The sequence below is a fragment of the Protopterus annectens genome, chromosome 13.part0 (genome assembly GCF_019279795.1).
Source record: "Protopterus annectens isolate FY-2018-M chromosome 13.part0, PAN1.0, whole genome shotgun sequence".
Lineage (NCBI taxonomy): Eukaryota > Metazoa > Chordata > Ceratodontiformes > Protopteridae > Protopterus > Protopterus annectens.
The window spans coordinates 38,060,117-38,082,388 of record NC_056747.1 but is presented as its reverse complement, the minus strand read 5'-3'; the positions used below and the strand labels follow the sequence as shown (position 1 = coordinate 38,082,388).

The 22,272-nt window shown below is 39.6% G+C and overlaps 1 protein-coding gene across 2 annotated transcripts in view; it reads left to right on the top strand.

The window, feature by feature from the left end:
• Nucleotides 1-22,272, top strand: part of MPND (MPN domain containing) — a 1,899,579-nt gene that overhangs the window by 1,874,906 nt on the left and 2,401 nt on the right. The gene's annotated exons all lie outside the window — the stretch shown is intronic.

Here is a 22,272-nt window from a genome sequence, read left to right as displayed (position 1 = left end):
TGGCTAGTGCTTTCTCACCGTAACAGAATAATTTGAGAGCATTATTTTCTCACCATAACATAATTAGAGAGTAATGTTTTCTCACCATAACATTATTAGAGAGTAATGCTTTCTTACAATAACATAATTAATTTGAGAGTAGTGCTTTCTCACCGTAACAGAATAATTTGAGAGTATTGCTTTCTCGCCATAACATAATTGAGAGTAATGCTTTCTTACCATAACATAATTCATTTGAGATTAGTGCTTTCTTACCATAACAGAATAATTTTTGAGTTGTGCTTTGGCTACATGAAACATTTGCCCACATCATGTTTGTCTTTAGTGTCTCATTTGCCTTTTCATTTGTCTAGAACTTGATTTTATCAGAGCAGTTTGGAGTTGTGGGAGGTGTGACAGGCTGTGTTAAACTTGCAATTGTCATTTATTAAAATGTGCAGCGAAGGCAGAAAATGTAGGAAAACTGTATTGAGATGAATTAGCTATTTGAAAGCTATAGTTGTGTTTTCCAGTAAAATTTGCAACATGTAAAATGCATATAATGTAAAAAAAAGTGTAAGAATTTGCAGCTGTCTTTTCTTAGCAGAAATACAGGAAGATGTGGATGCTGAAAGTTTTCATTGTAGATACTAGGATTTTTTAAAAATATTTTTTAAGAAACTGCCCAATTTGTAACTGGAGCTTTTATCCTCAGACTCCCATTAAAAAGGGGCTACCATAACCCAGTCAGACTATCCCATTCAACAAAAACAATAAGTAAATAAATAGTTACCTGTTTTGGACTTTACCAGTACCTCACAAACTTAAATGTCTGTGGAAATCTAAATTAAGTGGAAAATACGAACATGGGGCTCTTAGTTATTCATTTATTTATTGATGTTTGTTTACTGTGATAGTCCAGCTGAGCAGTGCCATTTTACAGAGGAGGCCCAGAGGGGTAAAACTCTTTTATACAGATGTGATAGACATCACTTGCATTGTTTCATCGTTTACAAACTGTTTCACTCGACCAACAGTTCCATTATTCAGACATGCTTTATAAGCAGGTTGAACTGAAATAACAGTTACCTGGATTGTATATGAATGTATTTAAGATAAAGAGAGCAGGCACAAGAAGGGAAGGAGGGGAGGAAGCCCAGAGAAGATAAAGGAGATGAAGTGATAGAGGAGGATATAGTCATGTGATAGTACATTAAGTTTTGTGCAGTAGCGAGTTATGGCACAAATTCATATGGCTGTATTAGTAGCAGTTTAACCAGGGATGGTGCAGGTGCACATTCATTTATCTAGCTGTTGTTGCTTCAGTTGGCATCTTTAGTCTTTCAGGTTGCATACTGTTCTTAGGTGGAATGGGATGGTATTCCAGCTATTAGCAATGCAGGAAGTATCCTGCATTTTTGTTTGGTTTAGTTATGGAGAGTAATGATTTGTCACTGGAGAGTAGAGTTCTCTTTAGTAGTGTAAGTTTGAGTGATGGAGTGAAGAGATGGGAATTTTTCTGAGTTGTGCAGGAGTTTTAAGGCTGTAATTAGTTGCGAGTACAACAGAAAATAAGTTAGTTTGAGCCAGTATACTTGTTTGTGAATTTTGTTACTTTATTGTAGTATTGTTCTAGTTTGGCTGATAAAGGAGTAGAGATTGGTTAGGATAGGACAGGCCTGTAATAGTTGGGGAGTAGAAAAGAAGTGGCTATATTTTATCTAGCAGAGTCTGCAAGGTAGTGTTTTACACTATGGTGGCAGTCTAGCTTTTAGTGTGTCTTTTTATGGCTTGCTGAAGGTTGAGATAAAATTTCAGGAGGTCACCTGTATTCGCACCTAGTAATTTGATGTGTGATACCAGTTTTATATTCATGTTGGATGACTGTGTTAAAGGTCGTTTTTTGAGAGGAGACATTTGGGGGAGTGAATAGTAGTAGTGTAGTTTTTTGATTCAGGAGGAGTTGAGCTGTCGAGCCTAGTTTCTGTGGAGGAAAAGGATTTCACTCATGAGTGAGTGTTTGGAATATGGGTAGTGTCCTAGCAGCATTATTGTACAGACAGGAAAGGGGCTAGTGGCAATGAAAATGTATCATTTGCCCCTCTGGGAAGTGTGTGTGTGTGTGTGTATGTATATATATGTATAATGTGTGTGTGTGTGTGTGTGTGTGTGTGTGTGTGTGTATGTGTGTGCTCATGCATGCGCTCATATACTTAATTATTTTGTCCAAGCTTTAGTTACTGTTGGCAAGATTGCACTAAAAGGCATTCCGCTGAAAGTGAAATTCTGGGAAGCCACTGATTATAGCTCTACTCTACAACAGTTCTTTATAAGCCGTATTAGGATGTGACAGGTGCTTGTGATAGCCCAGGGCAGTATCGCACATTTGCCATATGCTCTTAAGTCCATTTGTCTCTCTCACATATTACTTGATGGTCTTCAAGGTGGAATGTGAGACCATAGCTTACTGGCCATCATATGTTGGTGCCACCATATTATTTTTTTGCAGAGGTATGGTATTGTAAACTAGATGTACATAGCCTGCAAAACAGTTTTGGCACCAAAAAGTGTGTACTGTTTCAGACACAAGGAAAATACATATCAGTGTACATCACACATCAGTGTTTGTTTATTTTATTTTTTTTACTTATTTATTTTTTTAGTCATGTAGTTTTGAAACAGGCAAAGTGACCAATAAAAATATGCCAAAATGTAAGTTGCTCAACTGATTGAGTTCAGATCAAAAGGACTCCCACATACTGGTCTGAACAGGGATTAGTTAATAGCTGCACTGTGTGCAAAGTGCAGTCAGAATAACTGAAGACAGCTTGTCAGGAGGTGTAGGTGTACAGCATGGACACGAATGTAGCTTGAGAATGAGATATTATGAAGCTACCGAGGAAGGAAAGATGCAGTATGAAGCCAAAGATGAGGAAAAGAAAAGATGCAGTAAACCCACAGAGGGTATATATTGAGTAGGAAAGGAGGAAGGAGAAAAGTGAATAAGAAAAGCAGTATCAGGAAGAGACTGAGATACTTACTGTTCATCAAGTGCATTTGAGCACCAGGTTGAAAATCCAGTCCTGGAGGCTAAGCTGTTATGGCTAAAGTCTGTTAAAAACTAGAAAACAGAGCAAGAAAAAAAAAAGCTAGTGTTATTGGCTTTAGTGCAGAAAAATGCACATACTTTAGGTAGGTGAACAGATGTCAGATTACTCCTTTTGAAATTATCGGGACTTTAAGACAGCAAACACTCAGTACCTTACCTGAAGATAGAGACATCCAGTTGATAGAATGAATGCACCTTAGTTGAAGACAGTGGTAAAAACATGCAGCACTTTCTGACCAGTGGGGGTACAACTACAGTTGATGGGTGTACCTAGTATTATCCACAGGTATAAGGGAAAACACTGGGGCAGTCTGTACCATTATAGCAGGTTCCATAGGCAAAGGGAGAAAGTTACTCATTCCAGCGTATGTCAAGACCTTGAAGTTAATTGTCTGGCATACCAAAGTGTGCATGTGTAGTCCAGACATCCACCGATACAGAGTGGAGAGTGGAAGACACGAGGGGAGGATAAGCAAGGTGGAGCTGTAGTAGTGGTGGGTTGTCTTGAAATTGCAGCTGCACCAGAGTATGATGGGGGTTTAAAACTTTGTCATGGTAGAGGGTAAAAAAAAAGCATTGCTAACAGTAATAGTGCATCAGATGAAACTGTTAAGCTTCCAGTTGTTCAAAACATTACTTATCTGGGCAGTCTGCTATAGTTAGGGCCATGTGAGGGACACATTTTTAAGTTCCATTGGCCAATGATCGCTTGAGCCAGGAAGGGGGCATGGAGACAGGAAGCTAGCAGCATTTGATGATATCCCAGAAGTCAGTGTAATAGGAAATTATTCTGATCATTCAGTATGTTGTGCATACGTGACTACACATTGCTTGTCATGTAGACAAGCATATGGGAAAGACAGCGACCACTCCTCTGGGCAAGGTTGGTCATGTGTCCACTCTAGAGAAGGTTCCAAGGTAGTAGCAGTAGTCCTGAACTGCCTTCCTCTGTAAGCAGCTACTTCAAGAAAAGGGGTGATTATTTGCAGTAAGTGTAAATATAAGCCATATAGTCAAAAGTTATTGCATTAAGCTGAGTTAGTTGTGTGAAAGCTGTGGTCATTTATTCAGGTAGATCTTGCAGTATATAAAAATTTATCTACAGTTGTCTTTTGTTAGTGAAAATACTGAAAACCTGGAAAGCAGAATTGCTTATAGTTCTGGAAACTATTAATTTGATTAATTGTTGGGGGGCTTCCAAGATGGCTGCACAATAAGTAACCACTTAATTCTAGCTCTCCCAGTGTGAAAACAGAAACTCAGCAGAGAAGGTCAGTAGACTTGTGTTTATGGGTAAATTTCAGTAACTGACTAGTAAGTGTACTGCCTGGATGCCAGGAAAAAAAATAGAGGATTTGTAAATAAATCAGCTACAAAAGTGAGGAATAAACACTGACTGGTGAAAGTTCTGCAGCTATTCAGCAAAAAGCAATGCACCCATCAGACATGACTTCCAATAACATACAGGAAAATATAAGACAACTGCATACAGATCTGGTTAAAATAAAACACTGATGGAGTATATCAACACAAACAAAAGGCTGGAAGAAATGGAAGAAGCTTGAAACAGATATTCAGATGAGATGTTAAAGCTACAAAAGTCAGAGGTTGAAATAAAGAAAAGGCTGGCTGAATATGAGACTGCTCAGGAAGAGATGTTTCAAAAAGTAATAGAATTAGAAGACAGAGCATGTAGGGAAAACCTGAGATTTTCATCTATACCAGAGTAGTTTGAAGGAACAGACTGCATTAATTTTATGAAAGCACAAATAAGCAACTGGACTGGTATTTGACAGCAGTTGTCAGTTGAAAGAGCACATCATGTGTATGCTCCAAGCCTAGCTATAAGAAAGTAACCTAGATCTTTAATAGTAAAGATATAGTCCTACCCAGCAGAAGGAGTTGATTCTGACAAAACTGTGGCAGAAGGACAAAATACTAAAAGGCAGAAGAAGAGTAAATTCATTCCACTATTCAGGGAATGTTGAGATGCAGATGTGAGATTCAAACTGCTGTATCCAGCTGTCTTTAAGGTATTCTTCCCTGAAGGAACTAAATCATTTTTTGATGAAGTACATGCTAAAGAGGAAGTACAAAAGTTTGTCCAACAAAAAGTGAGTTGTGAAATGGATGGAGATTCTGTTGCTTGTTCTTCTGGTAATAGAGACCACAGAGAGATTGCACCTATGAAACCTTTTCCAGTATTTCAACAGAAAAATGGAGGGAAGGAAGGGATCATGAGCGCTGACTAGAAGAATTGAGAGTAGTTTGGAAATTAAGCAGAGACAGGATTTGGACAATGTAGAAGAACAGTAATAAAACCAATAACTTAATGTGGGATTACAATGCAGTAATTATATTTGTGAAATATAATAGAGTAAGAAAATCTGGAAATATTGGACTGTTTCAAAATTTGTTGGATTTGTGAATAACCTTAAATTGTATGCCCTACTTCATGTCATTAATGTTTGGAAAATGCTTTGGGGAGGGGAAGAGAGGAGGGAAAGCTCAACTGTAAGCAAAGAAAACATTTTTCTTGATAGTACTGTATGTGTGGTGTATGGTTTTCTTTGCAAGTTATTTTTAAGTGTAATGGGGATTGTAAACAGGTGCTGTCATGTTTCTTTTTCTCCCTTCTCCCTTCTTCCTTCTTTCTTTTTGTACAGTTTTGAGAACTATAAGCAAAGCAATGTTAAAAAAGAACCTGGTTAAAAAGGCATGGCAAAGTTAAAAGTAATGTGCCATTTCCTATTCTTGCATGGGAAAATAACTGGATTAAAGACCTTAGATTAGTTTTGAGAGAGAGCAAGTAAGATGTTGAATATTATGATTTTTTTTGTAGCAAATGCATTGTGCAGCTGGTCTCCATGTTTCCTTGGAACAATCTGATACAAAAAACTGGAGACAGTCTGGTGGAAGGGGATTGGCTGAGGGAAAGGGGAAAAAAGGAGAGAGAAATTGGCTAGGACATACTGTTCTCTAAAAGCAGTCAGGAGTTTTCCCAGCTGCAGAGCTTTTTAAAGATTAGACAAAACCAGTTAGGTTTGAAATAAAGTTTTCTCAGTTTTTTTAATGCAATGGGGATATTAATATAAACAGATGCTTTATTTTTTTTTCTTTTTATCCCTTCTCTCTTGTTCTTGGTTAAGTTTTAAGAAATGTAGGCACTGCAGTGTACAAATGGGGTGGGTCTGGTTAAGAGAGTATGACAAAAGAAAACTCAGTGTGCTTTTTCCCATGCTTGCATAGGGAAATGACTGGATTAAGTCCCTAGGCGCGTTACCCAGTAACAAGTTTATTACAAAGCATGTAAATGAAAAAGAATATTGAATATTGTAAGGCTTTTTTCTGGTAAACAAGGTACCCTTGGCAGTTTTGCATCTAGTTTGCATGTCACTAGAAGACAATTTGATAAAGAGAAATAGCTTGAAGAAAGTGTTTACTGAAAGCATTCAAGTGATGTCCTTCAAGAATGCAACTGCAGTCATAACATGTGGGTTGTCCCACCTCAGGCAGCCCTCGGTCGGCCGGATTCCAAAGTCTGGGTCCGAAGTCGGCTGATGTCGCATTTCTCTCCGACGTCAGAGCGGCTGGAGTACATAAGCATCAGCCGACGCCATTTTCCCCAGTCTTTCTTGCCGCGCGGTGCCCGAAGCAGAAGCAGTTCGCAAGTGCCGGTCGGTCAGCTCCTGTATTCTACGATACCGAAGTCATCAAAAAAGCTAAGTACCCCGTTGGGGACCTTTTCTTGCCTCAGCCGATGTCAGAAATTACTGAAAAAGTTAACAATTGTCTTTTTTGTGGTAAACAAATACCTCATAAGGATTTCCACTCTTACTGCCTCCCTTGCCTGGGCCCAGACCACGACGTCTCGGCCTGTGTAGCCTGTGCTCGCTTCAACAAGCGCACTCTCTGGTGCCGGGCGGAGTTCGCTGAAGACTTTTTCGGCGATAAATTTGCTTACACCATGCCGTCGGATCTTCCGACATCGCAAACTCCCAAAAAGCGAAAAGACCGGGACCGACATCCTCGGCCCGTGTCTACCACCGACTCCACGCCAAAACCTAGCACGAGTGCTCTGGTTCCCTCTGAGACGGTCTGTCCACCGCTACGAACCGAAGACACCGCATTACCGACGACTCCGATTCCAGACATTACTCCGACGCCAGTTATAGACTTTCCTCCGGATACCGAAACCGAGGAAGTGCCCGAGACCATTGCTGTAGACAAGGTCACTCCTGCACGTGGAGCTGCCAGGCCTCCTATGGCCATGTCTATTAAGGCCTACACTAGGGCTAAGGCAGCCAGCAAAACTAAGCATATTACTTCCAAATCCTTACCTCAGCCGACTCCGGAGACACAAATTATGTCCATGGCTGCTGATTTAATTTCCATGATTAGAGGTTCACAGGCCCATCCTGAGAGAGCATCCCAGCCTCCTCCTGATAAAAGGCCCCGGGTTGAACCCTCTGACCCTTCTCCTTCAGATGAAGACTCTGAGGGCTCTGTCCACTCTGATAGCCAGGAAGAGCTCTTCCAGACCTATGAGGACTCGGATGCAGAAGATTCCATACCTTCGGCCTCCCTCCTGAGGATATTTCTTTTGGGGAAGTTCTGCACACCATGAGGGAACATTTCAAGTGGCAGGGTCAGGAATATTCTGATTCTAGGAAACGCCTTAGGACTTTCCTTAAGAAGCCTCAGCACAGGCCCTTAGCTATTCCTCCTGTACTTGATGTTCTGGATGATTTGTATTCTGATTCTAGTGCTACCCCTGATTCTCTTCCTCCTGCTCCAGCCAAGCCAGACAGGTATTACAGGGTCCCAGAAACTCATTCCCATTTATTCAGGGCCCATACTGCTGATTTGGAAACTATTTCACAGGGGCCTAAAGGAGTTTCAGCCTCCACCTCATAAAAATCCTTTGCCCTCCAACAGGGAAGCAAGGTCATTAGAGAGATGGGGTAAAAAGGTTTACACATCCACTACCTTATCTATGAGAGCTTTAAATTGCCTTTTTCATATGTTCCAATATCAGGATTATCTCTTAGAAGATTTACAAAAAACATTAGCTTCTCCTGATCCTTTAGACAGGAAGACTTTGCAGGAAGCTGTACATAACACTCAGCAAGTAAGCAATCACTTCCTGCAGTGTGGATATGATGCACTGGAAGCTTCATGTAGGGCAGCTATGACAGGGGCAGTGATGCGTAGACATGCTTGGTTAAAAGATCAACCTCTACATGTAAAAGCAAAACTTCTGGATGCACCTTTGGAAAAGAACAAGCTTTTTGGTGCAAATGCTAAGGATGTGTTAAAGACCATCGAAGAAAAAGCAAAATGAGTTCAAACTGTAAAGGATTTCCTCCAGGTTCAACCCCCCAGATTCAGTAGGAATTGGCCTTCAAAAAACTGGTCCTTTCCTAATCCAGGAAAGTTTCAAAGGGGTAAGAACAGACGTGGCCGAGGAAGAGGCCAATACAGAGGCCCTTACAGGGGATGACAATGGCAGCCAGGAAACCAAAGAAGTGACGCAGGGGTTTCACCTGCCCAACAACCACAAACTCAATGACTTTCCTCTACTACCGCCTACCAGGGAACAACTAGAAGCTCCCTTGGGAAATTATCTCTGTTTGCAGAAAACTGGCACAGACTGACAAAGGACAAATGGATTTTGGACATTATAGACCGAGGGTACAGGTTTCATTTTCATACCTTACCAAGAAAACAAGGCATGCCAAATCTACCACAACATCAAAGGGCAGAGGCTATCAAGCAAATCACTCTGCTGACTCGAATGAAAGCAATAGAAAGAGTTCCACAACAAGAACAAGAACAGGGTTTTACTCAAGACTGTTCCTTGTTCCAAGAAAAGAAGCTCAATGGAGACCAATACTGGACTTGTCCGCATTAAACACCTTTCTCATAGTACCAAAGTTCAAAATGCTGACTCTACAGCAACTCCTTCCCATGCTGGGCAAGGAGTCATGGCTGATTACTCTGGACCTCAAGGAGGCATACCTGCATGTCCCTATCAGACACAGCTGCAGAAGATACCTCAGATTTCTTGCAGGGCCAGAGCATTATCAATTCTCAGCATTGCCATTTGGCTTATCTACTGTGCCCAGAGTGTTTACAAAATGCCTGGCTTCAGTAATTGCTCATTGCAGGCTCCAGGGTATACAAATTTATCCGTACCTGGACGACTGCCTCATACAAGCGGACGACAAATTGATGTTGACAAAAAATCTGGATTATGTCATATGATTACTTCAAGCTCTGGGATACACAGTCAACTTCCAAAAGTCAAGACTGCAGCCATCCCAGCAAATAATCTTCTTAGGAGCCAAACTAGACACAGCCTCTCAGATGGCTTACCTGACAGAAGACAAGCAAGAGAAGTTAACTCAATACTTCAAAGGTTTAGCAAAACTCACCCAGATGACTGCAAGGAGATTCCTACAGGCCCTGGGTTACATGACATCCTGCATTCTACTGGTTCCATTAGCAAAACTATACATGAGAAAGCTTCAATGGTACCTAAAAAGCATTTGGTCTCAGCACAGCAACAACTTGGAGACAATCATACCACTCATTCCATGCCTACAAAAGGAATTCCTATGGTGGGCCTCGGTGAGCCAGGAAAACACAGGTATGTCATTCAAAAAACCACAGATAACACAGACCATGACTACAGATGCCTCAGACCTCGGATGGGGGGGGTGCACATGGAAGGCAGGTGTATACAAGGACAATGGTCTCCAAAGGAAACACATCTGCATATAAACCAAAAGGAAATGCTGGCAGTAATGCATGCTATCGAGGCTTTTCAAAACCAACTCCAGCAAGGCCACTTAATGATACGGACAGACAACACTACTGTGATGTGGTACATAAACAAGCAGGGGGGCACCCACTCTTACACCCTTTGCAGACTGACAATGCAGCTTTGGGAGAAATCACTGAGTCTAAACATCCAGTTACAATCCCAGTTTGTTCCAGGAAAAGACAATGTGTTGGCGGACAGCCTAAGCAGGAATTTCACAGATCCACACGAGTGGAGGTTACATCCGAGGCTTTCAGACAACTCACTTGACATGGGGCAAGCCAGAAGTGGACCTATTTGCCTCTCACCTCAATCATCTTCTACCAAAATTTTGCACAAGGACATACCATCCAAAGGCTTGGAAAATAGATGCCCTTTCATTCAACTGGAACTCCCTAGCAATCTATGCATTCCCACCTCTGCCACTGATGACCTCAGTATTACTAAAGATCAAAGCAGAGAAGCCCAAGGGAATCATAATAGCTCCGGATTGTCCAAGACAACACTGGTACCCACTACTACGGAGCATATGTCACACCAGGAGGTGGGCCCTCCCTCAGTGGCCCCTACTTTTGACTCAACACAATTTCGAAACACTGCATCCAAACCTTCAGACACTGCAGCTAACAGCCTGGGAGATCCCATAAATAACTTCAGCTTATCTCTCTCCAAGGAAGTTCAGCGGATACTAACAGAGGCTCGAAGACCATCCACCAGAAAGGTTTACTTAGCAAAGTGGAAAAGATTCAGCAATTGGAATACCAGCAAAGGACATTATGCATCATTACTGAACATCCCACTTATCTTGGAATATTTGGCAGATATGTTACAGAGCGGCCTCTCATATTCTTCAATAAAGGTACATGCATCTGCTATTTCAGCTAGATACAACACTGATCCTCCTGTTTTCTCTCACCCCTTACTAAGACAATTCCTCAGGGGAATCAAAAACATTAAGCCACCAAGAAAGGCCCCAGTGCCGCCTGGGACCTCAATTTTGTCTTAGAAAAACTGACTCTACCTCCTTTTGAGCCAGCAGCTTCAGTTGGCTTGCAATTCCTCTCATGGAAAACAGCTTTCCTGTTGGCAATTACCTCAGCAAGAAGGGTTTCGGAGCTACAGGCCCTAATGGCAATACCACCCTTTATTATTTTCCACAGAGACAGGGTTTCATTAAGGACCAACCCTACTTTTATGCCAAAGGTGGTATCTAGGGTTTCTCTAAATCAAGCCATTCATCTGCCTGCTTTCTTCCCCAATCCTGAGATCAAGGGGGAAAGACTTTTGCATACCTTGGACATTCACAGACAACTTCGATACTACCTGGACAGAACCAAGGCCAGTAGGAAGTCTGAACAGCTTTTTGTAGCTTACGCCCCTGCAGTCCAAGGAAAAGCAATTTCAAAATAGACTATTTCTAAATGGATTGGACATTGCATCAGATTCTGTTATTCCTTTCATGGAAAGACTGTTCCAGCCTATGTCAGACCACATTCCACCAGAGCTACAGCCACCTCTATAGCATTTTTAAGAGGGGTGCCTACAAAGGACATTCTAGAAGCTGCTACATGGAGCTCTGTGCATACATTCTCCAAACACTACAATCTCCCTCTATATTCCAGATCCAGAGCAGGCTTTGCTTCGGCAGTCCTGCAGGGTTTGATTGCCACACCATCTCTTTCCTAGAGCATACCTCCTCCCCCAGCTAAGCTATGGTATTCTACCCACATGATATGACTGCAGTTGCATTCTTGAAGGACATAGTACAGTTTTGTACCTACCATAAATGTAGATGTCCGATAGACATGCAACTGCAGTCGGTTTTTCCTCCCTCCATACCTCTCTATGCCTAGGGTCCACTCCTATCCCCCCCTTACTTAGCTGGGGATATCTGTTATGGTGTATTTGTTTTATTGCTCATGTATTTGTTTGGAATCCTGTTTTTGTCTTCCAATTTGATTACAGCCTTCCTTGGAGGGCACCTGGCATCTGGGGCAAGAAACACTGAAGAAAATGGCGTCGGCTGATGCTTATGTACTCCAGCCGCTCTGACGTCGGAGAGAAATGCGACATCAGCCGACGTCGGACCCAGACTTTGGAATCCGGACGACTGAGGGCTGCCTGAGGCGGGACAACCCACATGTTATGACTGCAGTTGCATGTCTATCGGACATCTACATTTATGGTAGGTACAAAACTGTACTTTTTCTCAGCTGGGTGAGCTATAAAGGTAGGCAAAATCAAATAGCACTTACTAATAGCACAGGCTGTTCCATGTGTCTTAGCATGACAACCTTTCTTTTTGGTCAACTCTAGCCTGTCTGTCAACTTAGAATTTTTGTTCTTATTAGAAAGCAAAAATTTCAATATTTGAAAATGTACATATTATTGTGTGTTAAGTTAATATTTTTTTGGAGGGGGGTTAGGGGGCTGTTTTGTTTGAGGGCTTCAAAAAAAGTTATGTAAGATGTGGCATAGGCTCAAATGGGTATGACAAGAAAAAGACAAACCTGCCGAACAATAAATGCATGTAACATAAAAGTTGGAACTAGGCTTTCAACAAAAAGTACATAAAAGGTAGTAATAATAACTACGCACGACAATGATGCATTCTGTAATGTTTCAATTTGAATGTCTTACAGATAAACATAAAAAAGAGAGAGTAGTCAACTATATTAAAAAACATAGAATGCAAATAGCTATGGTACAGGATACACACCTGGAAAGAACCGAGCATGTGAATTTGATAAAGAAAGGTTTTCAGGATGGTTATTCAGCCGAATATCTGGGACAAAGGAAAAGAGGAGTATTTATTAATTGCAAGGGGATCTCCAATAGTGGTAGAAGAGGGAAAAAAAAAGATGATAATGTAAGATATATAGTACCAAGGGGCTTCCGGCAAGTAGGAAGGATTACACTGGCATGCATTTACATTCCACCTGAAACTGCTATAATGGAGCTTAAGAAAATTCTGGGAAAAATAATCAGCTTTCAGCAAGGAGGATTACTTATAGGTGGAGACTGGAATTTGGTTTGCAGCAATGAAGATGTGTCTAGGGGGCCTAGTAGTGAAAATATAATAAAGGAGGGTAGATTTTTGAAGACATTTATGAAATTGTATGGCATGGAAAATGTGAATTCAGTACTTGGAGTTCAGAGTGAATTTGCGTATTATTCTCCGAGATTAAAAAGCTAGGCTAGATAGAATTTATATCTCACATGAAGATGTGCATTTAATTAAAGGTCTTGAAATGCACCCAATAACTATTTCAGATCATGCGCTAATAATTAAAAATGCAAGATAATGAAATACATATAAGACACTGGCGCTTTCCCACCTAACAATTCAAGAGAGAGGAATTTAAGGAATTTTTTTTTTGGAATTAATTCAGGAGCTGCAGAGAAGATAGAAATTTCTTCTGAAAATATAGCTAGGGAGTGAAATAAAGTTAAAGTGGAGTTAAAAACTAGTGTGGAAATAAAGGAAAGGGAGATATAGTTAAGTAACGAGAATTATTTAGAGGCACATGTTAAAGTACTCCAAAGTAGGGAGAATCTCTCAGAACAAGAAAAGGAGCAACTGCAGAATGCTAAACAGAAAGTAAGGGATTAGCTGGATAATATGCACAAGTTTAGAAAGATTGCTATTAAGCAACTGTTTTTTGATAATTCTAGAGCACAAAACCTTTTAGCACAATGACTCAGGCAACAGAAAGTAGAGAGGACTGTCACCAAGCTTAGGGAGCCTATAACAAGGAAGATAAGAGATCCTGTAGAAGTATTAAAAATATTTTGGAAATGTTATTGAAGTTTGTATAAAGCAGAGAAATAAATATGTAAATCAAGAAAAGGGACAAATGGAAATGTTTATGGTAGAATTAAATATGCCAAGGTTAGAGGTAGATGAGCCTCATTTACTAACAGGATAGGAAGAGATGAGAAAAATGGCTATGTATAACCAATTTACAGGAGAGCTCCCAGGAGCAGATAGTGTTCCTGTGGAAGTTTGGAAACTAGGATGGGAAAAATTGATAAAAATCTGGAATGTTTTGTTTAACGGTATTTTAAGAGGAGGAAAAGTGCTGGCATCCTGGAAGAAGGCTGTGGTAACAGTAATACCTAAAATGGGTAAAGATCTATCAGATCAGTTTCATACAGGCTCGTTTTAATACTAAACCATGATTAACAAAGTAATGGCTAAAAGAATGACAAAAGTGTTTACTAAAATTGATAGATGTGGATCAGTGTGTGTTTCTGGAGGGGTGTCAAACATTTGACAATATTAACAGAACATTGTTGATCCAGAGGGGAAAAGAATGTAAGAAAATACCACTGTTATTGGTGGGTCTTGATGCAGAGAAAGCATTTGACAGAGAAGACTGGGACTTCATGAGCAAGGGAATAGAAGTATTTGCTTACCCTGATATAATTTTAAGGTTGATTAGGAGAACATATGAGGGATCGGAGGTGAAAATTAAAGTGGGTAGGGTTCTCACTGATGACTTCTGCTTGAGTAGAGGAATCAGTCAGGGTTGTCCGCTTTCCTTTTTGTTGTTTGCATTATAGGTTCATAGGTTAGTACTAGGCTATCAGACCTAGGGGCTATACAAGCCTAGCCATAACAATTCCCTGGCTATTTCTTCCCACACTATTTACTTCCCTGGACCCCTGTCTAGCAGGACGACTGACGTGATCGCCGGGGTGAATTTCCTTTCTCCCATCCAATCATCAAGGTTCCTTTTGAAGAGGGCCAAAGAGGCACTCTGCTTGACATATATGGGCAGTCTATTCCAGTCTGGGAAGTCTCAGGGTTAGGAACCTATCCCTCCAGCATGTTTTGTTTATTGTGATGACAAGGTTTAGATCTCTGGAGCGTGTGGCTCTGAGGGATTGGGATTTCTTTAAGTGTAGCATGTCCAACAACTCTGGGTTTGACATGGCCTTATATGTTAAGCAGAGATTGCCTCTGAGTAAACGATATGCAACAGATTATAGCTGAAGTTTTTTTAAGGTGGTCAGAGTAGGGCATCTGCTTTAGGCCTGTGATTCTTTTAGTGAGGTATTTCTGCGGCCATTCTAGTTGTTGCAGATGTCTTGAAAGGTACATACCAAACGGACCATTGTATTCTATAATGGGTCTAATGAGGGATGAGTACAGTGGGACACTGACCTCCTTTTTTTAGATGAAAAGCCCTTAGTGATGAGGTGTGCCACATAGAAGGATTTCCTGACTGTTGTGGCGATGTGGTTATCGAAGGTGAGACCACTGTTCACCTGTGTCCCTATTGTATATAACCATTGGCAAAGAAAATAAGGGACTCAGAATTTCAAGATTATAACTGGTATGGTAGTCAGGAAAAGCTGGCTCTATTTGCAGATTATATTTTATACATCAAAACCAAATAACAGCAATGTGGACCACCAGGCTAAGAAACAAAGCTTTTATTCCGTACAACAGGTTAGCGCTTTCAGGAAACAATCTCTTCATCAGACAAACATTCAAAACGTTTAACCACGTTAAATAGAAATAACTAGCCAATAAAAAACTTGGAACAATCAAGTAATTAAAAAATATATTAAAAGCAAGGTCTACGCCTGCTTAAAATGGGCTTTAAAGGAATCATGCCATTTAAACCAGGGGATCTATCAGCCCCCAGTTGTATAATCCATCTAACCTCATAGAACTTTAAGATTTATGACATCCCCTCCCTTTAAGTTAATTATCACTAACTACAAAACTTGAAAACAAAACCAATGTCCTTAATTTCCCGTAATATGTTGAAATAAGGCATTGTGTTCCCTTTTTAACCTAACATCTGAAAGATGTTTAAAGATCCTGTCCTTAAAACTACCATTTCTCTTCTCCACATAAAATGATGCACAACAGTGACACCTAGCTAAATAAATTATATTCTCTGTATTACAATTAGCTATGTGGTTCGGATAATAGACTTTGTGTTACAGCATGCACAAAAATTTGTTCTCTGTTTATAAACATACAGACTTTACAATTCAGACAGGGGAACGTTCCTTTCCTATTACTAAATGGCATTACTCTGTCATTTTGCTTGAAGGGGTCTGTATCACAAAGCATTTGTTTTAGATTAGGTTTCCTCTTATATACAAACCTTGGTTCATCACCTACTAGATCCTTCAGCCCATCATCTGTTTTTAAAATCTGCCAATTCCTCTTAATTAAATCAGTAACCTGCCTATTATTACTACCATATGTTAACCATAAATTCACTTTGCTTCTAGCTTTATTGTGTAGTTGCCCCTTATTTAGCATCTTATTTTTACTTTCTTTATTATTCACCCCTTGCTTAGAGAACCAGGGTGCCCCTACATCCTTACGTTGTTGAGCCACTGTTGATATACAATGTTTCATCTCCCTTTCTTTATATCCTCTGGATCTAAATCTGAGAGAAAATTTATTCATTTCAGTTTGAAACTCAGTTTCTCCAGTATGTAATCTGGAAAGCCTAAGTGCCTGTCCCTTGATAATATTACTGGTAATATGGCCAGGATGCATACTATCCTTGGTTAACATAACATTCTTCCAACACTCCTTTCAGAATACGTTGGTCTCAAAACCATCTAGTGCATGTCCTAGGCCAACATCTAAAAAATCTATATGAGATGCTGAGAAATTCAGGGTAAGTCTAAGGAAATCTGTAGTAGATTCCAAATAACTTTGGAACTCTTACAAAGATTCACTTGTGCCTTTCCACAGTAAAAAGACGTCATCTACAAAACGGCCGTATAAGATGACTGACTACTTCCATGGATGTTCAGCTTTTATAAGCACATCATCCTCCCACTGGGCCAATACTAAATTGGCATAAGAAGTGGCACAAGGGGTGCCCATGGCTACCCCCTGCTTCTGCCAATAATAATTCGAACCAAACATGAAGACGTTATTCTCTAAAACCAACTCTAACAGGCAAATAATTGGAAAAACAACAGCATCATTTGTATTTAAGAACTTTTTTACTGTGCGTAGACCATATTCATGTGGTATCACAGTAAACAGGTTTTTCACATCCATAGTGACCATCAAGACCTGTTCTGTGAATTGTAATGACTTAGAAAAATTAAATAACTTTGTCAAAAAATCAGCCGTATCCTTAAAAATTCTTTGAACCTGTGGAATAACCTCTTTGAACTTAGATTCAATCCAGATAGAATAAATCTCTGTGGCCCCACCACTTCCCAAAACAATTGGACGAAAGGGGGGGGGGTTCCCTTGGATCCTTATGTATTTTTGGCAAAGTCTTAGACAGGTATCACAGGGTTTGCAACATAAACAAAATCATAAGCATCTGTATCTAAGATACCACTATTCTTAAAATCAAACAATGTATTAGAAACATGTACCATAATACTCTTCACCTTAGAGCTACTAATCTGTAAATAAGTCTTCATCGCAGGACAACATGAGAGTTATTTTATCCAAATAATAGCTCTTGTCCATTACGACGATGGCCCAACCCTTGTCAGCCGGTCTAATTACCAAAGAATTGTCAGTCCTTAACGTCTGCAGAGCTCGTTTTTCATCCATAGTTAAATTATAAAAATGTTTTCCTTTGTACAGATCACCCTCTTGTAGATCATTTTCACAGCTCTTTAAAAATATTTCTATGGCGGGATATAAGACTGGTACAAAGGTACTAGGTTTCTTCAATCTTGTACCAGCACCTTCTACTTCATTAACAGTACCAAACATTCTTTTCAATTGTAAATTCCTGCCAAAAAGTTTCAAGTGCATTACTAAGTCTGTATAAGACACATTGGAAGCTGGCACATAATTCAAACCTTTGCTCAGTATACGAAGCTGACAATCTGATAAAGGCATATGAGACAAGTTATACATAACGTTAACAGTACCTGCTGTCACAGGGAGACTTTCCGTCTCTTCCTCTCCCGACTGTCCAAGCACTGCTGTGGTTGGACCATCGAAGAATCTTCTCTCTTCTCCCTTTTCTTCCTCACTGGTACTGGTAGAGACTGGAAAACCAGTTGGGAATAAAGGGTTTTAGGCCTTGCTACCAAACCCCGAGCATCAATTCCCCTCATTGCTTCCGTTGCACCGACTTCTACTTCACAGGTCTCAAACGACCTTACGTTAGCCAGAGTCGAGGGACCATGATTGACGTAATCTGAAACTGAGCTGTTGGTTATCTCTAAGGCTCCAATCGGTAAGGCATCCAGTGATGGACGAGAAGATGGAACCACATGAACCTCGCCCACAATCGGGGTTTGGGAGCAAGGCAATGCAGTTGTAACTTTTTGGCAGGAATTTACAATTAAAAAGAATGTTTGGTACTGTTAATGAAGTAGAAAGTGCTGGTACTTGTTTGAAGAAACCTAGTACCTTTGTACCAGTCTTATGTCCAGCCATAGAAACATTTTTAAAGAGCTGTGAAAATGATCTACAAGGGGGTGATCTGTATAAAGGAAAACGTTTTTATAATTTAACTGTGGAAGAAAAACAAGCTCTGCAGACGTTAAAGACTGACTATTCTTTGGTAATTAGACCAGCTGACCAGGGTTGGGCCATCGTCGTAATGGACAAGAGCTATTATTTGGATAAAATGACTCTCATGTTGTCCTGTGATGAGACTTATTTACAGATTAATAGCTCTAAGGTGAAGAGTATTATGGTACATGTTTCTAATACATTGTTTGATTTTAAGAATAGTGGTATCTTAGATACAGAAGCTTATGATTTTGTTTATGTTGCAAACCCTGTGATACCTGTCTTTAAGACTTTGCCAAAAATACATAAGGATTCAAGGGACCCCTTTTTCGTCCAATCGTTTCAGGAAGGGGATGGGTCACAGAGTTTTTTTTCTATCTGGATAATTTTTAAGGATACGGCTGATTTTTTGACAAAGTTATTTAATTTTTCTAAGTCATTACAATTCACAGAACAGGCCTTGATGGTCACTGTGGCTGTGAAAAACCTGTTTACTGTGATACCAAATGAATATGGTCTACGCACAGTAAAAAAGTTCTTAAATGCAAATAATTATTTTAGTGATGCTGTTGATTTTCAGATGATTTGCCTGTTAGAGTTGGTTTTAGAGAATAACGTCTTCATGTTTGGTTCGAATTATTATTGGCAGAAGCACGGGGTAGCCATGGGCACCCCCTGTGCCAATTCCTATGCCAATTTAGTATTGGCCCAGTGGGAGGATGATGTGCTTATAAAAGCTGAACATCCATGGAAGCAGTCAGTCATCTTCTACGGCCGTTTTGTAGATGACGTCTTTTTACTGTGGAAAGGCACAAGTGAATCTTTGTATGAGTTCCAAAGTTATTTGGAATCTACTACAGATTTCCTTAGACTTACCCTAAATTTCTCAACATCTCATATAGATTTTTTAGATGTTGGCCTAGGACATACACTAGATGGTTTTGAGACCAAGGTATTCTGAAAGGAGTGTTAGAAGAATGTTATGTTAACCAAGGATGGTATGCATCCTGGCCATATTACCAGTAATATTATCAAGGGACAGGCACTTAGGCTTTCCAGATTACATACTAGAGAAACTGAGTTTCAAACTGAAATGAATATGTTTTCTCTTAGACTTAGATCCAAAGGATATAAAGAAAGGGAGATAAAACATGGTATATCAACAGTGGCTCAACAATGTAAGGATGTAGGGGCACCCTGGTTCTCTAAGCAAGGGGTGAATAATAAAGAAAGTAAAAATAAGATGCTAAATAAGGGGCAACTACACAATAAAGCTAGAAGCAAAATGAATTTATGTTTAACATATGGTAGTAGTAATAATAGGCAGGTTGCTGATGTAATTAAGAGGAATTGGAAGATTTTAAAAACAGATGATGGGCTGAGGGATCTAGTAGGTGATGAACCAAGGTTTGCATATAAGAGGAAACCTAATCTAAAACAAATGCTTTGTGATAGAGACTCCTTCAAGCAAAATGATAGAGTAATGCCATTTAGTAATAGGAAAGGAACGTTCCCCTGTCTGAATTGTAAAGCCTGTATGTTTATAAATAGAGAACACATTTTTGTACATCCTGTGACACATAGTGTATTATCCAAACCACATAGCTAATTGTACTACAGAGAATATAATTTATTTAGCTAGGTGTCACTGCTGTGCATCATTTTATGTGGGGAAGACAAATTGTAGATTTAAGGACAGGATCTTTAAACATCTTTCAAATGTTAGGTTAAAAAGGGAACACAATGCCTTATTTCAACATATTAAGGGAAATGAAGGACATTGGTTTTGTTTTCAAGTTTTGCAGTTAGTGATGATTAACTTAAGGGGAGGAGATGTCATAAATCTTAGAGTTCCATGAGGTTCGATGGATTATAGAACTGGGGGCTGATAGATCCCCTGGTTTAAATGGCATGGTTCCTTTAAAGCCTATTTTAAGTAGGCATTTTTAATATATTTTTTAATTACTTGATTGTTCCACATTTTTTATTGGCTAGTTATTTTTATTTAATGTGGTTAGAACTGTTTTAATGTGGTTAGAACTGTTGAATGTTTGTCTGATGAAGGGATTGTTTCCCGAAAGCGCTAACCTGTTGTACGGAATAAAAGCTTTGTTTCTTAGCCTGGTGATCTACATTGCTGTTGTTTGGATTTGTTTTATTTATTGCTATAGTGGGCCTTTAGCCTCCATCTGGTCTCTCTTCTAAATTTTATACATGACAGAACCACCGTGGAACCACAGTGTTGTGGATTATATTTAAGACCGTTTCATATCTTCTCGGGACAGAAAATAAATGAAGCTAAAACAAAGGCAATAGCAGTAAATTATGTACCCACACACAAATTGGTCCAACAATATCCATGTTTATGAGGACATGATAAAAGGAAGTATTTAGGAGTATGGATTAGAAATGACTCTGTTGTGGCAACTAAGGATATGTGGGAAGCGACTAAACAGAAGATAATACAAAAATTGAGAAACTGGAAGCTTTGTTATATGGATAGTTATACTAAGAAATGAGCAATTAAAATGTTTTTAGTCTCTTTAGTCTTATACACAGGTCAGGCATATTTTTATCAACCAGAGTAGAAGTTGTGGATAGCAATTAAAAAAAGAGTTGAAGGATTTTACCTGGGAAGGGAAGACAGCAAGGATCAAGTGAGGTAAGCTGACGTTTCCAATAGAACAAGGTGGACTAGGATTAGCCAATTTGAGGGGGTATTTTAGAGCAACACATTTAAGGCTCTTATACATGACATAAGCAGAAAACTATAATTCAAAGTGGAAAGGAATGTTGATACAAGGGAAGCTCAAGAAATAATGAGAGAGTGGGATTTTGTTTGCAGACCCTAAGTAGAACAAAAATCATACAGAATGTAACTTTTATTTATTTATTTCACATTTGTTAACCGGGTTAGTCCAACTGAGCAGTTATAGCCCATTTTCAGTGGAGACCCAAGGAGAGAAGCTCTGACAAATTGATATGTACATATTACATTCATAAAATAACAAGGAGTATTCTAAGAACTAAACCTGTACGAGAATGGAGAAAAGAGATTCTGCCAATAAGGTGAGTGTGATTAGTTATACAGATAATAGATAAGAGGGGGGCTGGATTTTGTTGGAGAAAACTGGCAACAGAACCAGTGTTTTGGGAGAAAATAACTAGAAAGGGAATGGTAATAGAATGGGAAGAGGCCAAGAATTTATTTGGACTGCAGATTAGAGATTGGCTTCCCTTTCAAGGATTGATATCCGGGTATAGGCAAATAGAAAGAAAGATGGGTGTCCTAAATGAAAAACCAGCACTGGTAGAGTTTGTAGTAGAATCTGGAACAGAAGCTGCCATTAAAAAAGAATAATTAATACAGCATATAAAGTATTGCATGATTACTATAAGAATCAGTCAGAGGAGGTTCAAAAGGATAGGGAAGACAGATTGGATAAGCAATTCACAAAGAAACAATGGGAGGATGTATGTATGTATGTCTCCCAAATATGTAGCAAAATCTAGATTTATGATTTTTTGCTTGGAAATGTTTACATAGATATTTTTATACCTCAGGTAGACTCCATATATTTTCTGGGAGTGTGACGGGTGGGTGGACCTTAAGGATTCCCTATGGGATGCACAGTGAGAGATGCTGGGTGGGCAGATTGGTGTGACGAGGGAGATAATTTTTCTGAGCTATGATACAGAATCAGAATTGCCTAGACATGGTAAGGTCTTGCTATCTGGCTTCCAAAAAAGTAATTACTGGAAAATGGAAAAACAAAATCTTAACCAACTATATTAGAAGTAGTGAATATAGTAACAGTGATAAAGCAACTGGAATTGACATCTTTAGAAAAAGGTAGGAAGAAACTAGAGTAGAGAGTC